General features: G+C 41.2%; 1 protein-coding gene across 3 annotated transcripts in view; it reads right to left on the bottom strand.

Moving 5' to 3' along the window:
- Positions 1–8,517, bottom strand: part of hdac11 (histone deacetylase 11) — a 100,070-nt gene extending 91,553 nt beyond the window's left edge. For 2 of the 3 annotated variants that reach the window (XM_059649855.1, XM_059649856.1), the window contains exon 1: positions 8,205–8,517. The gene's annotated coding sequence lies outside the window, so the exon portion shown is untranslated. The remainder of the gene's footprint in view (positions 1–8,204) is intronic. The other variant, XM_048548243.2, reaches the window with a different exon arrangement.
- Between the last annotated feature and the right edge of the window lie 16,440 nt (positions 8,518–24,957).

The raw sequence follows: 24,957 nt of genomic DNA, 5'->3' as shown, positions 1-24,957 counted from the left end.
TGTTGCATTGGTCATAAATTTTCTCAAGCTCGCCAGATTCTAAGATCCTAAGATCCTAATAGATTAGAAGGTAGCAAACATAACTCTGATTCAAAAGGAAGGATGGAGCCAGAAAGCATGAAACTAAAATAAAAAGCCTGTTAGTTAACATTTTTTAGTTTTAATATTTTTGTCATTGGTAAACAAGGACTATAGGCAAACTCAAGGTAATCAGGAAGAGTCAACATGGTTTTGATTTCAAAAAAGCAACTTGTTGGGCAAAGGGGAAACTGTTGGACTGTTCGGGTCCTAAAGGGCGTAGCTAGAACTGCAGTAAGTGGTGAGAGCCAACAAGGGAAAAATAAAACCATACTTGACCTCATCTTCTCCAATATGCCTGCTTCAGATGCATCTGTTGACTGCCGTACTAGCAAGAATGTCAACCACACAGTCCTTGTGGAGAACAAGTGCTGCCTTCACATCGAGAATACCCTCCACCACATTGTGTGAAATTATTACTACGCCAAACAGAACTGACTTGGAACAGATCGAACAACTCAAGACTGGGAATCCATGAGAACCGTGAGCCACAAACAGCACACAACCTGGAACCTCATGGCCCAGCATATTCCTCACACAATCATTATCAAACCAGGGGATTAACCCTGATTCAATAGAGAATGCAGAAGGACATGCCAAGAGCCGCATTAGGCTTACCTAAAAATGAGGTGTCAACCTGGTGAAGTTAGCAAACAGAAATACTTGCATAGCAAACAGCATGAACAGCAACTGATAGGCAGAGCTAAGTGATCCCACAGCTACTGGATCAGATCGAAGGTCTGCAATCCTGACATATCTAGTCATGAATGGTGGTAGACAATTAAATAATCCACTTGAGGAGACGACTCCACAAATATTCCAAAGCTCAATGATGCAAGAGCTTTAGCAGCCACCTAGTTGCTAAGACACAAATGGATTGCTAACTTGGCCAAAAATAGCGAGGGATGCTGGGTACAGTGGCCAAGTAAAAGCCTGAAGTCACAAAACCGACACATCAGACACAGTGCAAACACAGCACCCAGGTGCTAATGATTTTAGCAGAACATAAAAAGGCAACAATTATCTTGGACAGACATAGCCCAACAACCTATCTACCACCAAAGGGACAGCTTGGTGGCTCAGTGATTAACACTGCTGCCTCACAGCACCAGGGACCCAGGTGCAATTCCACCCTCAGGCGACTGTCTGTATGGAGTTTGTCTGTTCTCCCCGTGTCTGCATGGGTTTCCTCCGGGTGCTCCGGTTTCCCCCTATGGATACGCATGCTAGGTGGATTGGCCATGCTGAATTGCCCATAGTGTTCACGGATGTGTAGATGAGGAGGGTTATAGAGGAACGGGTCTGGGTAAAATGCTTTGACAGTCGGTGTGAACTTATTAGGATGAAGGACCTGTTTCTACACTGTGGTGAATCTATGAATCCTATGAAAGGAGGCCCAGACAGAAAGGAACCAGGTCCTGCTACACAAAAGACACAAACAGTGGCAAGCCATCCAAATGACTGTCAATGTTTCAAACTGTCAAGTGTCTTTGATTGACCGGAACTATAGAAGGTTCTGGAAAAAAAGCATCCACAAACAAGGCTTACTTGCAGACCAATCTCTCCCAGACCCTCGGAGGAGAGCTGCATGGCCAAAAGCAGAGACATGCTGACCATCCAAACAGAGTGGAAGGAACTGGATGTGAGTTTGCTCGCTGAGCTGGAAGGTTAGTTTTCAGACATTTCGTCACCATTCTAGGTAACATCATCAGTGAGCCTCCGACGAAGCGCTGGTGTTATGTCCCGCTTTCTATTTATTTGGTTAGGTTTCCTTGGGTGGAAGGAAAGCAGATTTAAAGTCCCAAGGAGGCAGAGAGGGCTGCCCAATCTACATGAGACTTGGGAAGTACTATAAACTTAAGGGGCTGAACAGGATTAGAGCTAGTATTGTTTTGCAGTAAAACTTTTTGGGACAGTTTTGCTTTCGTACTGGTTTGTTTTCGTAATGATTTGGCCGCTTCAGTAATATGGGACACCACGGCAAATACATTCATAACATTCTGGTTGGAGTTGTCTAACTTGTTTTAAAGGAAGAACTAAACAACAGAGCTTAGCACATCAGTACAAAAGATAGGGATGACTGAATCACAATAATCTTCAGCCACAAATGCCAAGTGGATAATCCATCTCAGCCTCCTCCAATGGCCCCCAGTGTCACAGATGTCGTTCTTTGATCAATTAAATTCTTTCTATGTTATCTCAAGAAACAGTTGGAAGCACTGGATACTGGAAAAGTTATGGACCCTTACAACATTCCAGCAACAGTGCTGAAGACTTGTGATCCAGAACTAACTTCACTCTTGCCAATCTGTTCCAGTACAGCTACAACACCTAGCATCAAACCCAACAATACAGAAAAATATCCAGATAAGTCCTGTACACTAAAAGCAGGACAAATCCATCACAGCCAATTATCAACCTACTCATCTACTCCTGACCATTAGTAAATTGATGGAAGGTGTCATCAACAGTGCATTTAAGGAGCACCTCCTCAGCAATAACCTGCTCAGTGACGCCCAGTTTGGGTTCCAACAGGGCCACACAGCTCCTGACTTCATTACAGCCTTGGCTCAAACATGGACAAAAAAAAGAGTTGAATTCCAATGATGTGAGAGTGACAGCCCTTGACATCAAAGCTGCATTTGATTCAACATGGTATCAAGGAGATTTAGCAATACCAGAATCAATGTCAATCAGGTAAAACTCTCCACGAACTGAAGATATCCAGGCAGGCCGCGAATGCATTCCGTCTGAGACTTTTCACTAGTACATTTGTACACCAGTCGAAACATGATACAGGAAAATACAAAGGAACCATTCATAAGCATAAAAAATGCTTGTCTGTTAGACATTTGAAATTACAACCCTGTAGGGGATCATATTTGTAAGAACAAGAGGTCATAAGTTGGACATTTGTATATAGTCGACGCCTGTAGCTTGCACCTAGAGAGATGGCTGTATTGCTGGAGGTCATTTGTCTCAAGTTCTCAACAGGGTAACATCTTAAATACAAGATCTTCTGCTGCTTCATCCAGGACCTTCCCTCCAACATAAGGTGAGAAATGGGGATGTTCACTGTTGATTGGGTACTGTTCAGCACCTTTGTGACTCCTTGGATTTTGAAGCAGTCCATATTCAAATGCAACGAGATCTGGAAAATATCCCAGGCTTAAACTTACAAGTGGCAAGAAATATTCGTGCCACACAAATGCTGGGCAATCTAACCTGCAACCCTTGATTTTCAATGGTGTTATCATCACTAAATCTCTTGCTATCCTGGGGGTTACCATTGACTAGAAAGTGAACTGGAGTCACCTTACAAATACAGTGGCTACAAGAGTTGGTCAGAGGCTAGGAATACTGCAATAAATAATTCAAATCCTGACTTTCCAAAACTGTCCACCATATACAAGGCACAAGTCAGAAGTGTAATGGAATGCTCCCCACTTGCCTGGATGGATGCAGCTCCAACAACACTCAAGAAGCTTAACACCATCCAGGACAAGGCAGCCCACTTGCTTGGCATCACAGCCAAACAGTCAGTCACTTCACCACTGATGCTCAGCAGTAGTGGGGTGTACTATCTACAAGAGGTACTGCAGAAATTTGACAACAATGCTTAGACAGCACCTTCCACACCTACGACCTCTTCCGTCTAGATGGACACGAGCAGTAAATCTATGGAATCACCACAAGGTTCAAATTCCCCATCCAAGCCATCAAGGAGTTCGAGCAATACCAGAATCAATGTGAATCAGGTAAAACTCTCCACGCTGAAGATGTCCAGGCAGGTGACAAATGTATTCCGTCTGAGACTTCTATTAAGTCAATTTGAACACCAGTCAAAACACGATGCAGGACAATACAAAGCAACTATTCATTAACAGAGGAAATGTTTGTCTGTTAACAACATCCTGACCTGGAAATATATCATTGTTCCTTCGCTGCTGCAAGGTCAAAATTCAGGAATTGTCCCCCGAGGGCACGGTGTCTCGACCTGTAGCACATGGTCTGCAGCTGTTTTAAGAAGAAAAGCAGCTCACCACCATCTTCTCCAAGGAAACTCAGAATGGTCAATAAATGCTGGTTAGCCAGCAATGTCCACACATGAATAAAAACCAAAACTACTGGATTTATATTTTCAGAATGCATCTGATAATGTGCCACATCAAACATACTGGCAGAAAATAGAAGCTCATACTGTGTGAATTAGCACACTAACATGGATGAAAAATTTGCTACTTAATTGCAAGTAGATAGTATTCAGGAATGGGTCTTTTACTGGTTGGCAAGATGGATTCAATGATATGTCACAGGGATTGTTTGCTGAGAGGTCAACTGCTTATAATTTATCAGATTTTTTTGGGTGAAGCAATGGAAAGCATAGTTGAGAAATTTGCTGATCACACAAGAATAGGTAGAAAGGTTAATTGCAAAGAGGACATTTCAATCAGCTACTGGAGAAATATTACGCAAATTGGAGTATAACGTGAGAAAATGTGAAATTGTCCTTTTCAGCAGAAATGATTAAAAAGCAGCATATTTTTCATTTGGTGAAAGTTTGCAGAGCTCAGAGATGCAAAGGGATCTGGGAGTCCCGCTGCACGAATGCCACAAGTTACTCGTTGTAATTGCATACTAACTAAGAATGCTCATAGAATGTTAGCAATTATTGCAAGGACAGGTGATTACAAAAATAGAGAGGCCCAACTTCAGTTACATAGGGCACTGATGGGAGTGCACCTGCATTACCGTATAGTACTGGTCAGCTTATTTATGGAAGAATATTACAGAATAGTGGTATGCAATATTATGGAAGAATTGGAAGCAATTTCATAACCATTGAATTTTGGCAGAGTAAGAGGTGACTTGATTTCAATGTACAAGATCCCGTGGAGTCTTCACAGCGTAAAAGCGGAGAGAAAGTTTCTGCCATGGAAGAAACTAGAACAGAGGGTGGTGGATGCCTGGAAGTCGTTGCCAGCAGAGGTGGGTAGACGCAGACACGATAGTGTCTTGTAAGATGTATCTGAACAGATACATGGATGGGCCAGGAGCAAAGGATCTGATGAAGGGTCGAGGCCCGAAACGTCAGTTTTTGTGCTCCTAAGATGCTGCTTGGCCTGCTGTGTTCATCCAGCCCCACACTTTGTTACCATAGAAAATAGATGACAGGTTTAGACAGAGGATCTCAATTGACGCAGACTTGGACGGCCGACGGGCCTGTTCCTGTGCTGTAATTTTCTTTGTTCTTTGTATAGATCACTGTTTAAAAATTATGGCTCACCCATTTAAAACAGAGATGAAGCAAAAAAAAAGTCTCAATGTAATGGGTTGTTGGCACTGCTTCCGTCACCTTTTCAGGAAGAGAGTGTCTTGGAATATCTTTTTAAGGCAGAGGTGGATTGATATCTGATAAGCAAAGAAGCGAAAGGTTATAAGCGGTATGCGAGCATGTGGATTTGATGCTACAATTAGATCAGTGATCATCATCTTAAATGGTAAAGCAGGCCTGGCTAAATAGAATATTTCTGCTCCTTGATCAAATAGCTTCATTACATTCCAGCAAATTCAATTCTAAAGAATTCTTACAGAACACTGTCAGGAATATTTATGGTTATGAATTGAGGAGTTTTGCTTCTCCAAGTGCATGTGGAAAATTAAAATCATGTATTAGGTATTCCACAAGATAGGTTTCTCTGGTTTCTACTTACCATTACATCACCATTATTTGAAAATCTGTAGAAAATTCAAAACTTGTACTGTACACAGAAGCAATTTAACACATCTTGCCTTTGTCATGTTTTTGGACAAGCTAATCAATTTGTCTCACTTCCCTGCTTTTACCTAAAAACCATGAAACTGTTTGTTTCCCTTCAAAGTCTACATATAATTAATTTAGAGAGAGAGTTAGGAATAAATCTGCTTACACCATTTTGAGGCCAAGAACTTAGTCGTGTATTCTGCTTCCTGTCCCTTAATTCTATAGTATATCCACCGTCTGCTCACCTCACTAAAAATCCCCAATTATGATTCTCAGACATGCCAACAACTTGCATTTAAGGCCTCTTTAAAATAATAAACTGACCAGAGATTTCACTGTAGCTTATCAAACAAAATCTGACTCTGAGCCGTAAAAAACATTCATACACATGACCAAAAGGCTGTTAAGAGGAAGGTTTTAAAGAACATGCAAGGTTTTATGTTATTTTCTGTAATCTCATCTGTTCAGAAATGATAGACAATGCTCTTTGTTCTCTGACCATTGCCTTCATGTCAACTTATTTCAACAAAACTCGCTCCCCACACCTACACCTCCTCCCACACTTGTTTAAAGAAATTCAACAACGCTATATGTTTCGCAATTCCCAGTACTGCTACCACTGACATCTCAAATGAGATATAAATGCTATGTGATCAGCCCTAGGTTCATCACATTTCCAAAAGAAACATGGTTTCCTGGTCTTCTACTTCATGAGCTATAACGAATTTATAAACTGTAGCTAAATTAAGCTGATAACAAAAGATAGTACAAGGCATCGACTGCAGGAGATGAAGCAAGTTTGTGTGAGGGGAAACTTGAAGAGAAAGATCAAGACAGTAACATATAGTAGTGACATGGTAATGTCAACTAGTCTGTGATATGAAGGAACAGAGAGTACAAACATGAGGACACCAGGAAAAAAAAAGTCAGAGCAATGAAAAATATCAAAAAAGACGAAATTAAAGCCCCCTAATTTCATTGCACACTGCATTTGTAACAAATTGGATGAATTAATGGGACAAGGAGAAATGGATGGATGGATAAATATGATCTGATAATCATTGCTGGCATTTCAGTATAAAGTGACAAAGCAGGACGATACTGTGGAAGAGCTTGAAGCTTTAGAACAGAACAAAGGAACAGGAAGTTTGGTTCTTTTTAAAATAAAAATGAATGAGATTCATGCTGTAATTTAAATGATCTTGGCTCACAGCATCAAAATATACAGTAAATTTGGGCAATGTTCAAAATTGTTAAGGGAACTGAGTGTCTAGCGGGAGTAGTGCACCAGCCCCCGGACAACAGATACACAATAGCACAAATATAAATCAAAGAAAATGGGGGTGTAGAGAAAGGTACTCAATAATCATGAGTGACTTTAATCTTCATGTTTGAATACATCAAATCAGCAAAGATTGAGGCCACGTTCTCAGTTGAAACAGTAGCTTAGAACAAAAAATGTCACAACAAAACCAAACCAGGGGATTGGCCGTTTTGACAGATCTTGTAATGTGTGATGAAACAGGATTAATTATTTGGTTAGGGATCCTCTCAGTAAGAGTAACCATGTCATTAAAATATCACATTTCACTTTAATTTGAGGTTGAGAAATTTGCTCAGAAATGGTCTTTGATTTAAGTAGGGGCAAATACAAAGACAATAAGGTGGCAAAGGCAGACTAGAGAAACAGGTTAACAAGGTAATATGGGGCAGGCATTGAAACATATTTTATAATTCACAAAGTTTTGTTCCATTCAAGTTGGTTGCTAGCATGGGCAGATTGTCAGCTAAGGAAAGGGTGACCAGGTTAGGTCCATACACTTTGATGTTCTGGAGGATGCAATGATCTTGAAACACAATATTTTGTGGTGACTTGAATCAGTAGATATTGACAGAAAACACCCACTCATTGGGGTTGAGGACTAAGGGACATACTTTGAGAACAAAGGATGAATCTTTGTAATTAGCGAGGAGGCTGTGCAGGCTAAGCAATCCCAATATATTCAAGATAGATATATTCCTGAAATTGAATGGGAGTCGAGGGTATTGGGAAACAGGAGGAACGTGAAGATAAGGCCACAATCAGATCAGATCCTTTTTCTTTCTTATAGTCTTATTTGTACAAACCAAAAGTTTATTGCTCATTACCGATTAGGGTCCTTCTCAAATGCTACAGGTGACTTCCTAAAACATGCAATATAAAGCATAAATCGAGAAGTGAACTGCAAACGCAACATCTGCGCACAAGTTGAACTTTTTCGCCCAAGGTCTAAAATAATTGGCGATTTACGTTGTAGCAAATGGTCTCATGACAATTCCAGGTAAAACCCATGTGCCCCTGAAGCGGAAGATAAGTACGTACCTGTCAACAGCGCACGCTGTCAATCACAAGACCCTCGCAAGTGCAGAAACTGAGCTTTTGGGGCCTGGCAATGTTCAGGTTCCAGCTGGGAGAGAGCCCCAGGAAGCGGCGGCTTCACTCCAGTTTCCTGCTTCGCGTCTCCCTCTGCAGGGGCAGAGGAATGTGCGCTCCCAACACTTGGTTTCCACAGTATTACCTTTGAAAGGTCATACTCGGGCTGTTCAGCGCTGAAGGTGAAGGCTCTACTGTAAATAAGCTGCGGCCGCTACGCTCCCTCATCACGCACCGTCTCACGCCGATTGTGCGCAGAGCCCAACGTCAGCAGGACCAGGGGCGGCTGAAGCAGGGGGCTGCTCTCTGATATCATCCGATCGGCCCTTCGCAAAGTTCGGCCTGCTGACTTACACGTATGGGAGGGGGCATGCCGTTCAATGAAATCTTCGAGTTATCAGAACGCAAGTGCGGCTTTTTAAAAAGTACTTTAGAAAATAAAGATTAGAAGAGACAAAAGTAATTGGTCTGTTGCCTAACAATAAGGTGTTCTATAATATTGAGAGATAGAGATAAACAAGTTCCATTTTAGAATAAGAGAAATTCACAAGTTTAGAAAGTGTGCAAGTTTCTGTCCAAGAGAAACAGGTCTATGGCAGCAAAGGTCATTTAGAACAGTAATTTATCATCACTTGTATCTAAAATAAGTAGTAAGTGTTTAAATTGCCGTACTTAAATTGCCACACTTAGGCACCTGTACTAATAACAGAAGGCATAGATAAGAAAATTTTTAAAAAAACTTTTAAAAGACAAAACCCATCTTGGTTAAATTCCCAGTTCCTGAGTTCAAGAAAAGACAGTACCACTGCAAGACGGCCACGTGGGCGACTGGAGTCCCAGGCCACAAATTTCACAGAAGCTATCCCAAGGACCAATCTTGTCATCAATCCCAAGAAGGAAAATGTCCCACAAAAACTGCTCAATGGAATCCCTGGTTGCCAGGTGCCAGGTCAAAACCACCTCAACACCAAAGCCACCATTTTAGGTGCTGTTAGTTTACTAGTGTCCTAACCAGAAAGATCAGAAGACCCAAGAGGCATCAGAGTTAATCAAAGAAAAACTCTAGAAACAGACATTAGTGTGTCAGAGAGGAAGATGTTCCACAAGGCTGGTAATTGCATGAGTTCAAGCAATAAGTGTTCAAAAACAAAGTTGCTGGAAAAGCTCATCAGGTATGGCAGCGTCTGTGAGGGAGAAAACAGTGTTAACATTTCAGGTCCAGTGACCCTTCCTTGGTAAGCTCTGTTAGTTTTTCAGAAATCTTGTGAAGAGAAATTATCTAAAGAAGATAGCATTGAATAAATGCAAAGGTTTACTATAAAGTGACCAAATACAGTCATTCCAACTAAACAAAGAAAAATAAAGCAGAAACAGGGTGACCCTTCATTGAGTTCAAGTATCTGTAAGATTGTTGGTGGCAATAAATGGGTTGAATCTTTATTTTTGATATTTGTGATAAGACCATTTCAAACAAACAGTTCTTATATAGTGTTTTTTTTTGCTTAAAAGACTTTGATGTTTCTTTAATAATACCTTGGCAGCCTCTTGTGAATATATCCAGTCAACAACATTATGTTCAGTTTACCATAACAGTAAATAGATTCTAAAAATAAAACCTCATCAATTCAGCTGACTTGGGGATCTGACTTGTTCCATGTTACTGTCAGCCAGGATCATAATTCTGACAGTTTACAGCAAGGCTGATCTACCAAGTAGTGAAATTTCCCAACTCAAGCTACTTATGTCAGTAACAAACATTCAGTCCATTTTTTTGCAATACAAAAGGAACTTCATAAGGAATAGAAGAAAATAAGTTTTCTAAACAAGTTAGAGAAACTTTAGGCCGGATATTTTTGAGCAAACCATCAAGTTTAGAATAAATGAGACACTTGTCAGTCTTAAATCTGCAAGACAGTTTAGCCCTTCCACTCACCTTGGGCCTGTTGAGAGTCATCTGACCTATTCTATTATGTAAAGGCCATGATAAATAATCTGGATGAGTCTCACACTGGCATCTTTTGCAGACAAAAATTTTCTTGGAAGCCTTGATAGAGGATACAGGTTAAATAGTGGAGCAAGTTATCCACAGTCTTCACTTTGTCAGATGTTTGTCATTGTGTCCCACTTAAGTAGTTACCTTGCTCAAAATCATGAAAAGGACCAATGTAAATTGCAAAATATCTTTGGCAGATGTCATGGTGAATTAATTCTTCAATTGTTTAGAGTCATAGAGTCAAGTAGCGTGGAAACAGACCCTTTGGTCCAACCAGTCCACGCTGAACATAATCCCAAGCTAAACCAGACCCACCTGCCTGGCCCATATCCCTCCAAACCGTTCCTGTTATGTACTTATCCAAGTATCTTCTAAGCGTCCATTTATATTTTTAAGAATAGTGGTGTAAGCCTTTGTTAAATTAAGAAACTCTATCAACAGCCATTCTCATTGAATCTGCAGTTCCTACTATCTCATTCTCATTGAATGTGGATTATATTCTTCAGGTTTAGAATAAATTTTGATTCAGCAGAAAGACTATTTATGGGAAGTGTGTCACTTCCCAAAATGTATGTTACTTCTCAGATATGCCTAGAATTGAGTACAACAATTCATAATAATTTAATGATAATTAATCCTTAGTCAAAAATTATTGATAACTGTCAATGGTTTCTACCATACTGCTTCTAATTGAAAGGCAACCAGTTAGATAAATATTTTCTACACTTGTTGATGTGAACAAGGAATTCTTTTGTTTCCCTCTTTGTTCCTGTGAAAACAGTCTTTGCAAAATTCTTTCATGGGTGTTGGATTGGCTAGTTAAATCGATGTTTATTGCCAGTCCCAAATTACCCCTGAAAAGATGGTGGTGTTTTGCCTCCTTAAACTGCAGCAGTCCAAATGCTGTAGTGCACACACACGCAGCTGTCAAGAAGGGAGTTCCAGGATTTTGATCTGGAGACATTCAAGGAAGAATAATGTATTTCCAAGAATGGTATGACTTGGACAGGAACTTGCAGGTGGTAGTGTTCCCATATTTCTACTGCCTGTGCCCTTATGCGTGGTAAATTTTGCAGGTTTGGAAAGTGCTGTCCCCAAGCTTTGGGGAGTTGCTATAGTGCATCATGGAAATGGCACTGTGCAGCAGTGGTAGACGGAATTAATATTTAAGACGGTAGATGGGGTGCCAATCGAGCAGGCTGCATCCTCCTGGATTTGTCAAGCTTCTTGAATGTGAATGAAGCTGCAGTTATCCAGGTAACTTGTCAGTATTCCTTTAAACTTCTGCCCTTATAGATAGTGGATAGACTTTGGGCCACAGGAAGTCAGTTACTCACTGCTGGATTCCCATCCTTTGACCTGACCTTGTAGCCGTAGTTTTGTGACATGGAGATGGACAACTGAACCAAAACAAGGTTTCAACTTTTCCATTCACAACACAGTAGAATTAAACCATCAAAGCCCCCACATTGTCACTCCAGTAGTCCCCCAACAGATTTTTGAATAACCAATCCCAGACTTTGTGAATAATTCATTTGCAGACACCAGTTTTGCATCTTAAATAGAAGATTGACATGTTTATTAAATACAAATTAACACTAGCAGAGAGAAAATTAAACAGCTGGGTAAGCAGATTAATGTCTGTGTTTTAAATCTGAAGCATTCAGCCCCATTCACACAAAAGACTGACAGACAAATAAGCACAGTCAAGGGATAAACAAAAGACTGTAACAAAACTGGCCAGGTAACTTAAATGTCCTTTATGACGTATTGTTCACAAGCATACATGTGGACTCCATGGCTGTTTTCCATGAAACATTGATCAGGGTCTCCTTCTCTGTTCACCCAGGCAAAGGCAGCACTGTGTCTAAATCAGCTTTCCGCTCTTTGGATTTCCGGAAGCTGGTGTATCAGATTAGGCAGAGAGCTTTCAAATCTTCATGCTGACTTTGCAGCCTTTCAGAACCATCTCTCAGAAAACACAGTTGTAAAGAATCAACTTTATTGTCGCTCTGACCTAACAGATTGATCAACTCTCCCTGAAGTTTCAGTCACCATTCAACAGCTATCAACTGCTTGAACATAGGGTCTCCTTCAGACTTACTGGAACCAAGTTCCATGTACTGATCTTGTTAATACCAACTTCTGCTGTCTGTTTAAACACAATATTCTTCCGTGGTGGGGTGGGGGTTGCGTGCAAGTGAGTTCTTCTCTCAGAGCGTCATTATTCTTTGGAATTTCCTTTCAGAGCTAGCAGTTGAAATCTGCACATTGTATGTGAGAATCTTTTAATCAAGACTCAGCCTGCAACTAGCAGGCCTGGTCTAACAAACAAAGCTTTCTCGGTTTCTTATTTTCTTAACCTTGCTGTCTGGGCAATTAGAGATGGGCAATAAATGTTGGCCCAGTCAGTGATGCCCACATCCCATGGAAGAGTAAATAAAAAAGCTGTCCCAAAGTACGTCAGTCATTTTCAATTAATAATACAAACTTAATAAAAGAATAAAACAATGAAAAGTCAATAAGGATTGATGCCACCCGAAGGTTGCAGGAACAGCAACTCATATTCCGCCTGGGAACCCTGCAGCCATATGGTATCAATGTGGACTTCACCAGTTTCAAAATCTCCCCTTCCCCTACTGCATCCCTAAACCAGCCCAGTTCATCCCCTCCCCCCACTGCACCACACAACCAGCCCAGCTCTTCCACCCCACCCACTGCATCCCAAAACCAGTCCAACCTGTCTCTGCCTCCCTAACCGGTTCTTCCTCTCACCCATCCCTTCCTCCCACCCCAAGCCGCACCCCCAGCTACCTACTAACCTCATCCCACCTCCTTGACCTGTCCGTTTTCCCTGGACTGACCTATCCCCTCCCTACCTCCCCACCTACACCCTCTCCACCTATCTTCTTTACTCTCCATCTTCGGTCCGCCTCCTCCTCTCTCCCTATTTATTCCAGTTCCCTCCCCCCATCCCCCTCTCTGATGAAGGGTCTAGGCCCGAAACGTCAGCTTTTGTGCTCCTGAGATGCTGCTTGGCCTGCTGTGTTCATCCAGCCTCACATTTTATTATCAAGGATTCTAATAACATTATTTATAGAATGGGTCCAAATTTGGTTCTAGTCATTGGTCACACCAAGACATTGAAAGCGGGGGATTCTGCCCTGGTAATGGCATTGAATGACGTGGGGAGATGATGAGATTCTCTCTTGATGGTTGTTGCCTGTTACTTATCTGACTGGAATGTTACTACCACTTATCAGCTCAGGCCTGTTATAATAAACCTTCTAAGTTGCTAGGAACCCACTTCAGTTTTGGCTTGTACATTAGCTGCATGTATCCTTCATTATCCTGGTCTCTTAACTCTTTGCTTTACATTATACTTTCTCTTTCAGTGAATTTTAGAATTGAATTAATTAAATAGTGCGAACATTTCTTTTTTTAAGTAAAGACCTCTTTATAATGGATGAAAGAAGTCAAACATTGGAAATCAGCAATGGAGTAAACTTTTTTTGACTAGGTTGGTATTATATGACAGGATGTGGTGAGTTTTAAAAGTAAACTATTGAGTCATTTCCTGAGTTATGCAGGCTTATAATGTCTAGCTAGTCACACAACAAAATGATGTCAGTTTCAAATCCTGATCAATTTTAATGATTTTTTAAAAATTCATGAACGGGATGAGGGAGCCACTGGCTAGGTAGCATTTATTATGTCCCATCCCTAATTGCCCAGAGGGCAGTTCAGAGTCAAACCACATAGCTGTGGGTCTGGAGTCACATATAGACCAGACTGGGTGAGGATGGCAGCTTTCTTTGCTAAACGGCATTAGTGAACCAGATAGATGAGTTTTTCCCCAACAATCAACAATGATTCACAGTCACCATTTGATTGTTAATTCTAGATATTGTATTGAATTCAAATTCCACCATCTGCCATGGCTAGAATCAAACCTATGACCCCAGAACCTTATCTGAGTCTCCGGATTAACGGGCCATCACCTCACACCATGCTGGTACATTCAGTCAACCATTATATTTTGCCATATTATGGGTGTAATCAAGTATCATCTTTTTATATCATCTTAAATAGCATGCTTAAAAATATTTATAAGAAGTAATTTTAATGCTGCTATATTTTAATATATGCACTAGTCCTATCATGGTAAGTTAATGTGAGCTGATCCTAACAGTGGACTATTTCACAGCAACCAAACTTTGTATTGAAAGATCTGCAAAGCTATCACTCAGATGGAAAAATTAATTAAAAGGATAGCAAATTCTCCCCACAAATACTTTTCCTCAGTTAGACATGAAAGCACATCATGGGTGCACTTAGCAAACAGCAACCAGGATTATTAATATTATTGATGTTGCGGGTTCATAGATTGCCTTAAACTAAATCCTGGAGTTTGACTTCTGTGGAGGAAAATCTTTACTTTGCTGGATACATTCCAATTATTCTGCTAAATCTCAACAATGTTTCCCTTCAAAAGTTTTCCAACCAGTAATATTGTGACATAAGACATACATCAGTGTCAAGGTTGTAGTTATTTTAGTTGAGAAGGTACATGAATCTTAATGTCAGTCACATTTTCTTACGAAGATAATTCTGTATGGAACTATTGTTATTCAAATGATTCATATTCCTTACTGCTGATGAGGCAACGTTTCAGAGAATTAGAGTTAGGAAGCATGGACTGGGAGCAGTTGTTCCATGGTAAGGGAACTATCGACATGTGGAGACGGTTTAAGGAACAGTTGTTGGGAGTGATGAGTAAATATGTCCCTCTGAGACAGGCAAGAAGGGGTAAGATTAGGGAACCTTGGATGACGAGAGCGGTGGAGCTTCTAGTGAAAAGGAAGAAGGTAGCTTACATAAGGTGGAGGAAGCTAGGGTCAAGTTCAGCTAGAGAGGAATACATGCAGGCAAGGAAGGAGCTCAAAAATGGTCTGAGGAGAGCCAGGAGGGGGCACGAGAAAGGCTTGGCAGAAGGAATCCGGGAAAACACAAAGGCATTTTACACTTACGTGAGGAATAAGAGAACGGTCAAAGAAAGAGTAGGGCCGATCAGGGATAGCATAGGGAACTTGTGTGTGGAGCCTGAGGAGGTAGGGGAAGCCCTAAATGAGTTTTTTGCTTCTGTCTTTACGAAAGAAACAAACTTTGTAGTGAATGAAACCTTTGAAGAGCAGGTGTGCATGCTGGAATGGATAGAGATAGACGAAGCTGATGTGCTGAAAATTTTGTCAAACATTAAGATTGACAAGTCGCCAGGCCCGGATCAGATTTGTCCTCGGCTGCTTTGGGAAGCGAGAAATGCAATTGCTTCGCCACTTGCGAAGATCTTTGCATCCTCGCTCTCCACTGGAGTCATACCTGAGGACTGGAGAGAGGCAAATGTAATTCCTCTCTTCAAGAAAGGAAATAGGGAAATCCCCGGCAATTATAGACCGGTAAGTCTCACGTCTGTCGTCTGCAAGGTGTTAGAAAGGATTCTGAGGGATAAGATTTATGACCATCTGGAAGAGCATGGCTTGATCAAATACAGTCAACACGGCTTTGTGAGGGGTAGGTCATGCCTTACAAACCTTATCGAGTTTTTTGAGGATGTGACTAGAAAAGTTGATGAGGGTCGAGCTGTGGATGTGGTGTATATGGACTTCAGTAAGGCATTTGATAAGGTTCCCCATGGTAGGCTCATTCAGAAGGTCAGGAGGAATGGGATACAGGGGAACTTAGCTGCTTGGATACAGAATTGGCTGGCCAACAGAAGACAGCGAGTGGTAGTAGAAGGAAAATATTCTGCCTGGAAGTCAGTGGTGAGTGGAGTTCCACAGGGCTCTGTCCTTGGGCCTCTACTGTTTGTAATTTTTATTAATGACTTGGACGAGGGGATTGAAGGATGGGTCAGCAAGTTTGCAGATGACACAAAGGTCGGAGGTGTCGTTGACAGTGTAGAGGGCTGTTGTAGGCTGCAGCGGGACATTGACAGGATGCAGAGATGGGCTGAGAGGTGGCAGATGGAGTTCAACCTGGATAAATGCGAGGTGATGCATTTTGGAAGGTCGAATTTGAAAGCTGAGTACAGGATTAAGGATAGGATTCTTGGCAGCGTGGAGGAACAGAGGGATCTTGGTGTGCAGATACATAGATCCCTTAAAATGGCCACCCAAGTGGACAGGGGTGTTAAGAAAGCATATGGTGTTTTGGCTTTCATTAACAGGGGGATTGAGTTTAAGAGTCGTGAGATCTTGTTGCAGCTCTATAAAACTTTGGTTAGACCGCACTTGGAATACTGCATCCAGTTCTGGGCGCCCTATTATAGGAAAGATGTGGATGCTTTGGAGAGGGTTCAGAGGAGGTTTACCAGGATGCTGCCTGGACTGGAGGGCTTATCTTATGAAGAGAGGTTGACTGAGCTCGGTCTCTTTTCATTGGAGAAAAGGAGGAGGAGAGGGGACCTAATTGAGGTATACAAGATAATGAGAGGCATAGATAGAGTTGATAGCCAGAGACTATTTCCCAGGGCAGAAATGGCTAGCACGAGGGGTCATAGTTTTAAGCTGTTTGGAGGAAAGTATAGAGGGGATGTCAGAGGCAGGTTCTTTACGCAGAGAGTTGTGGGAGCATGGAATGCGTTGCCAGCAGCAGTTGTGGAAGCAAGGTCATTGGGGTCATTTAAGAGACTGCTGGACATGTATATGGTCACAGAAATTTGAGGGTGCATACATGAGGATCAATGGTCGGCACAACATTGTGGGCTGAAGGGCCTGTTCTGTGCTGTACTGTTCTATGTTCTATGTTCTATGTTCTAATTAATAAGGATATTTCTTTTCCACATCTCAGTAAAGCAGGCAAAGAATGTGCTTATTCTTGTTTCCATAATAACCTTTTTTTTTCTGGAATGGTTCACTAATCTCTCACCAGAAGCTATAGCTTGAGAGGTGTCACACTGCATCAATCATGGAATCATTGCTGACCAATAGACTGATTCATAGTCATACAGCACAAAACAAGCCCTTCGGCCCAGGTCTTCCATGCCAATCAGGTTTCCTTCACAGAACTAGCCCCATTTTCCTATGTTTGGCCCATATCCCTCTAAACTTTTCGACTCCACATACCTGTTCAATGTCTTTTAAATGTCGTAAATGTTGCAACGTACCCATCTCTGCCACTTCCTCTGGCAGCTCGTTCCATATAAGCACCATCTTCTGTGTGAAGATGATGACCCTCAGGTCTCTTTTAAATTCTTCCCCTCGCAACTTAAACATATGCCCTATAATTTTGGACTCTACTACCCTGGGGTAAAGACCTTGGCTATTCGGCTTATGTATAAGGCAACCCCTTAGCCTCCTATGGCCCAGGGGGAAAAGTCCCAGATCATCCAGCCTCTCCTTACAAGTCAAAGTTGCCAGTCTTGGTGACATCCTTGTAAATCTTTTCTGCATCTTTTCCAGTTTAATAATGTACTTTCTGAAGCAGGGCAACCAGAATTGTACAAAGTACCCAAAATGTGGCCTTACCAATGTCTTGTACAGCCATAACATGATGTCCCAACTTCTGTACTAATGCTCTGACTGATGAAAGCAAATGTGCCAAATGCTTTCTTCACCAATCTGTCTACCTGGGATGCCACTTTCAAGGAACTACCAACCTACACCCATAGGACTCTCTGTTCGACAATAATACCCAGGGCCCTACCATTAAAAGGGATGCGTCAGTCCTGCCCTGATTTGTCTTACCTCTGCAACACCTCACATTTATCTAAATTAAACTTCATCTGCCATTCCTTGGCCCACTTGCCCGGTCATTCAAGATCCTATTGTATACTTAGATAACTTTTTTCCCTGTCCACTATATCACAAATGTTGGTGCCAGATGCAAACTTAGTAACCATGTCTCCTATATTCTTGTCCAAATCATTTATATAAATGATGAACAACAGTGGACTCACCATCAATCCTTGTTGCACACCACTGGTCACAGGACTCCAGTCAGAACAACAACCCCATACCACCACCTCTGTAGCCTACTGTCAAGCCAATTTTCTATCCAATTAGATAGCTCTTCCAGGATCTCATGTGATCTAACTTTACTGACCAGTCTACCATGTGGAACCTTGTCAAAGGCCTTGCTAAAGTCCAGTTACTGCTCTGCCTTCATCTATCTTCTTGGTCACCTCTTCAAAAAACTCAGTCAGATCTGTGAGACATGATTTCTCATGCACAAAGCTATGCTAACTCTCCCTAGTCAGTACTTGCCTTTCCGAATGCATGTAGATCCTGTCTCCCAGAATCCCCTCCAACAGCTTACCCACCACAATTGTTAGGTTCACCAGTCTGTAGTTCTTTGGCTTTTCCTTGCTTAATAATGGCACAACATTAGCCAACTCCAGCACCTCACCCATAGTTGTCGATGATACACATATCCCCACTCAAGGCCCCACAAAAAAAAGGCGGAAGATAGAGAAGCTTGAACGTAGGCACCAAGTGGTTCAAGAACAGCTTCTTTCCTGATTTTATTAGACCACTGAATGGAACTCTCTAACTCCAATAAGGTTGATCTTGCTAATGTTGATCTTGCTTTATGTGCCTCCTGTGTAGCCATAATCTTGTTTGCCTCGTTCTGTCCAAGCACCCTGTGATTAGTATATCCTTGTTTGCTATAATCTGCCAGTACTCTTCGCAAAACAAAGCTTTTTACTGCACCTAGGTACATTTGACTACAACAAATCAAGTTAAATCAAATCAATTTCTTCCCTTCCTTCCCATAATGTCTTGAGATACACTTGATCAGGTCCCAGAGATTTATCTGACATTATGCATTTTAAGACCAACTACACCATCTCTTCTGTAATTGAACTCTTTTCAAGACATCACTATTTGTTTGCCCAAGCTGCCTTGCTTCCAAATCTTTCTCCACGGTAAATACTGATGCAAAATATTCATTTAGAATCTCACCCATATCCTGTGGTTCCACACATTGATGGCCTCATTAGTCTTTAAGACACTCTATTTTCCTAGTTACTTTTTTTGCCTTTAATATACTTGTAGAATCTCACTGGATTCTCCTTTAACTTGTGTGCTAAAGTCAGGGTGGTACGGTGGCCCAGTGGTTATCACTACTACCTCGCAGGGCCAGGGACCCAGGTTTGATTCCACCCTCGGAACTGTCTGTGTGGAGTTTGCACATTGTCCCTGTGTCTGTGTGGGTGTGCCGCAGTTTAATCCTACAGTCCAAAGATACGCATGTAAGTGAGATCGCCCACGCCAAATTGCTCATAGTGTCCAGGGATGTGCAAGGTGGTGGATTAGCTATGTGAAATGCAGGATTATAGGGTGGGCCTGGGGGTGGGTGATGCTCTTCCGTAGGTGAGGATGGACTTGATGGGTGGAATGGCCTGCTTCCACACTGTACTGATACTCTTCTGGTGCTCTTTTTGCCTTTCAAATTTCCATCAGAAGTTTATTCCTACACCTCTTCTCAAGGGATTCACCTGATCGCAGCTGTCTATACTTGACATATGCTTCCTTTTTCTTGACCAGAGCTTCAATATCTCTAATCATCCAGTCTTCTCGGCTTCTGCCAGCGTTGCCCTTCACACCAACAGGAACATGCTGACCCTGAACTCTCATTATCAAGCTTTGGAGAGCTTCCCACTTGACAGCATCTCTCTACCTAGGGACAGTCTTCTCCAATCAACTTTTGAAAGTTCCTGTCTAATACCATCAAATTAGCCTTGCTCCAGTTTAGAACCTTAACTTGTGTACCAGGCCTATCATTTTCTATAACCAGTTTAAAACTAATTGAATTATGCCCACTGGTCCCAAAGTGCTCCCTCACTAACACCACAGTCATTTGTCTTGCCTTCTTTCCCAAAAGGAGGTCAAGTTTTTTTCCCTTCTCTGGTAAGGTCATATATAGTCTGAGAAAGTATTTTTGAACACATTTAACAAATTCCTCTCCATCCAAGCTCTTGACACTATGGCAGTCCCCAGTCTATGTTTGGAAAGTAATCATCCCCTACTAGTGCAATCATATTATTCTTACAGCTATCTGCAATCAGCCTCTGTATGTACTCCTCAATTTCCTGCTGACTATTGGGACCCTATAGTACAATCCAATCAAAGCAATCACCCCCTTCTTATTTTTTAGATCCATCCATACAGCTTTACTGGACAGTCCCTCAGGAATATCCTCTCTAATTACATCAAAAGCACCACTCCTCCTCCTCTCTTGCCCCCTCTTCTATCCTTCCTATAGCAACTATACCCTGGAACATTGAGCTTCCAGTCCTGTCTCTCAGTCATCTATGTTTGTGTAATAGCTGTGATATCCCAGTCCAATTTTCCCATCCATCCCCTGAGTTCATCGGCCTTAACTATCAGGTCTCTTGCATTGATATACTTGCAGTTTAATTAATCAGCCTTCTCTCATTCTTTGCAATGGTCTTGCCGACTTAATTTGCCTTCTGTACCAGACCCAACCTTCTCCCTTCTGCTTAGGTTCCCACCCTGCTGTCCGACTGCCTCTTTCCCCATCTCCCTTGGTGCATTGAACAAATTTACAAATCTATAATCAACCTGTATGGCAAGGATATTACAAACATATTGTCCATGACCATCAAGTTCTGGAGTGGGATTTGAACCTACAATTTCTAACTCAGAGGCAAATATGCTACCACTGTGCATCAAGATATTTGATAAGCATTCAATAAGAGATATATAGAAATTTGCTTATGGTGATGCAATAAAAAAGATGAATTGTATATTTATTATTCTTGAGCAGTGGCTTTTACTCCATAGAAAGCAACAATCATTGTTCAGAGTTATGTACATACAAAGAATAGTGATATAGGGAGAATAGAGTTAAATTGATACTGATAGAAATTAATGGACACTATCAACTAATTGCTAGATAAGAATTGCTAGTGTTTTTTTTCTACTTAGTAACTGAATTTAAATACATATCCAGTATAGGAGGGTACTTGTGGCACGATGGCAGTGTCCCTAAAGGCCAAAAAAATCTTTTTCCTCTTATTGCCAATTGTACAGAAACTTGACATGGAAAGTTTCAGGACGGATTGAAAGTTTCTACAATTTGTAGTTACAGTGGCTTATTCTTAGACTTGTTGTTCTTACTATAGGGACTCATTAGCTCAGCTGGCCAGTTTACAATGCAGAGCGATGCTGACAACATGGGTTCAATTCCTGTACCAGCTGAAGTTACCATAAAGGCTTCTCCTTCTCACTATCTCCTCTTACCTGAGACACAGTGACCCTCAAATTAAACAACCACCAGTTGCCCCTCTCGAATAAGGGTGCAGCCCTGTGGTCGATAAAATTATAGTGACTTTACCTTTGTGTTGCACCCGACAGAAAGTTTATGAATTATAAAAGTCATTAGCGTAGTTTTTACTATTTTTTTAATATTCCACAGAAATCTTTTTGTCATATATGAAGGTATATTTTCCTCATGATGAAATCTAGTCAGTATTTTTGATTATTTATGCAGATGTTTCTTGCATAAGTGGCTTAAGCACTCATTTATGCCTCTATATCGATGCAAGTATAAAGGCTAAAGATAGAGTGAAGTAGAGATGAAATAAGATGAATACTTTTTAAACAAATTGTGCAGGTGTTTCTATATTTAGACTGTTATAGTATACTACTGTGATGTGTGCTGTGTGTAGTTTGAGTATACATAAAGACTAGGAGAAGGAGTCGGCAGTCAAGTTCCTCAAGCCTGCTTTGCCATTTGAAAAGATCATGGATAATCTCATTTCAGACTCAACTCCTCTTTCCTGTCTGTTCTCCATAATCCTTCAACCCATTACAAATTAAAAATCTTGAGGTTGGCTAACTCACCGAGCTGGTTTGTTGTTTTGCAGATGTTTTGTTACCATGCTGGGTAATATCCTCAGTACAGCCTCCAATGAAGCATCAGTGTGTTTTCCCACCTGGTTTTGAGGAACTTGACTGCCTACTCCCTCTCCTAGTCCTTATGTATACTCAAACTACACACAGCACACATCACAGTAGTATACTATAGCAGTCTAAATACAGAAACTCTGGAGAGCGTTGAGCTGGATTGCCTCACTTCTGGTTTTCCTTGGTAGTGGTATATAATGGAGTCGAGTTCTACGTGTTTGTTAATAGCATTCTTCATGGAGTGCCAGGCTTCTAGAAATTCCCGTGCCTGTCTCTGCTTAGCTTGTCCCAGGATTTTGGTGTTGTCCCAATTGATGGTTCTCCTCGCCCATGTGGACTGAGATGAGTGAGTATTGGTCACGTCTTTTTGTTTTAAAAATCTATTTGTTTCCTCCTTCAATTTACTCAATGGTCCAGCATCCACCACGTTCTGGGGTAACGAATTCCACTGATTCACAACTCTTTGAGAGAAGTAATTTCTCCTCATCTCTGTTTTAAATCTGCTACCCTTATCCTAAAACTATGTTTAAAACTAGTTGGCTTATTTATGTCTATATTGCAGCACCTGATTTTGACCTGTAACCCAGTCGCTATCAGTTTGCCTACACAACTGCCGCTGGGTCAAAAACCTGGAATTCCATCCCTATTAGCGTTGCAGGTCAACCCGCAGCAGCGGTTCAAAAAGACAAGTCACCACCACCTTCTCAAGGGCAAGTAGGGATTGGGCAAGAAATGCTGACCAGCTAGTGACGCCCACATCCCACAAATGAATTTTTAAAAAATGTCTCTTTCTTCCTTTGAGAAACTAGTTAGAGATCACTTGCAACCATTAGAGCAGGAAAGATTCAATCAGGTAAAGAAAAGTGAGATACAAGGGATGCTTCAATAGATGTTAGGACCTGCTAAGTTTCTGAGCTACCTTCTGTGTTTTATTCAAGGTCCAAAGGAAAATTTGAAAATTTAAAGTCAGCAAGAATGCAATTGATTGTTACTCCTTCAATGCCAGACTAGAGGTAGTCAGGTGTGCCTGAAGTATGTTCTTTTTATTGCTCTAGCCATGTGAACATTACGGACAGTACAACCATCAGGGTTAGTTCCATAATATTCAGCAGAATCACATGTAGGGCAAACAAAGATAGTAGGTTTTCTTCCCTAAAACGAGTGTTTGTTATTTGCACCAATGCAAATTCTCTCATTCCTTTTACTGTTGCTGGTCACATATGGTTAAATTCATCTGAGATTTGAATTCTGAACCAGTAGTCACTGGTCCATTAATTTCATCGCCATTGTGTCTGTTATTGCACAGGTAAAAGTAAGCTGACTTCGCGCAGAAGAAAATGTAGGACTTAAACATCTTTGGATTAGCCAATGTTTCAAACAATTTAACTCAGCCTAGTAAAGTGTTTGGAAAGAGGCATTGAGTAAGAAGCCAGGAAGTGGAGTTAATTCCAAAGGACAAAAATGGTCTTCTGAAACTTCATTTTGAGGAAACACTGAGTCAACTGTGAAATATGAACTAATTCCTTGATTATACCTGTGACGCAGAGGAGCAGATGTGGATTAAGAAATAGCAGACCCAAAAACAAAATCATTGGGATCATGGAAGTGAATTTGTGGGGCTGGGGAAATGAGATATTAGAAACATATGCAAACTGCAGTTAGAAAAATAGGGAAAGGGACATTGTTTGAGAGCAGATTGCCATGATCAATGTTAGCAAGAATGGAGTAAAGGGGTGAATTTAAGTGCCAGGAACTTATGGCAAAGAGATCATAATGACAGGTGATATGTCTCATGGAAGAGGGGAGCTTGGAGAAGGTGGGTAACATATATAGTAATAACTCCAGGTTTTTGGAGGTATGGTAAATTTTAAACTTCTGATCCATGTTTTTAAAACTCTTCACAATCTCTGTATTCTTATTTTTGTAACCTAATTCAGATCTACAACTGTCCAAGACCTCTCTACTTCTCCAGTTCTGTCTCCTAGCACATGTGCAATTTTCACCTGCTACCCCTAGGACCCACTATATTAAATTTGTTCATTAAACCTCTGCTTCACTCTCTGTCTTGATGATGCTCTTTTGAATCTGCCTCTTTCAATTCAATTCAATTGACGAAAATTTTAGTAATATATTTCCAATATTTTCTAGTCCTCCAGTGTCAATGTTTATTCAGAACAATTTTGTATTTTAAGATCATAGAAATACTCCAGGCCACAACACAGGACCATTTATCCAAGGAAGTGTTGCATATGAAGAAACCCTTTGGCACTGCGCCAGATTTAAACTGCAAAAAGGAAGTAGTGAAAAAGAAACCACGGAATTTTTTTTGGGCAATTTTCTTGGTGTTCATCAGCAAATTTCATTGGTTTGCTGCTGACTGCAGAACCTAGTCCTCTAACTTCTGATCAATGATCATCAATCCGAAACATTAACTTTCATCCTCCACTGAAACGTTTTTAATAGAACGCTTAGGAAAGTACTCAAGGATGGTAAGTGCAAAGAATATAATCTGAATGAGGACTTCAATGTCTACCACCAAGAATTGCTCAGTCGCAACACAATAGATCAAACTGGCCAAGTCCTAAAGGACATTGCTGCTGGAAAGATCCTGGAGCCAGATGGTGAGGAACCAACTAGAGAGAAAATTTAATTGAGCTCATGCCGACCAGTTTATCTGTAGCAGAGGCATCTGTCTATGATAGTATCAGCAAGAATGAACACAGCACAGTCTTTGAGGAGACAAAATCTCACTTTTACATTAAGAATACCGCCACCC

This window comes from Stegostoma tigrinum, chromosome 11 (assembly GCF_030684315.1).
Source record: "Stegostoma tigrinum isolate sSteTig4 chromosome 11, sSteTig4.hap1, whole genome shotgun sequence".
Classification (NCBI taxonomy): domain Eukaryota; kingdom Metazoa; phylum Chordata; class Chondrichthyes; order Orectolobiformes; family Stegostomatidae; genus Stegostoma; species Stegostoma tigrinum.
Note: the sequence above shows the minus strand (reverse complement) of the source record. Positions and strands in the feature narration are given on the sequence as shown.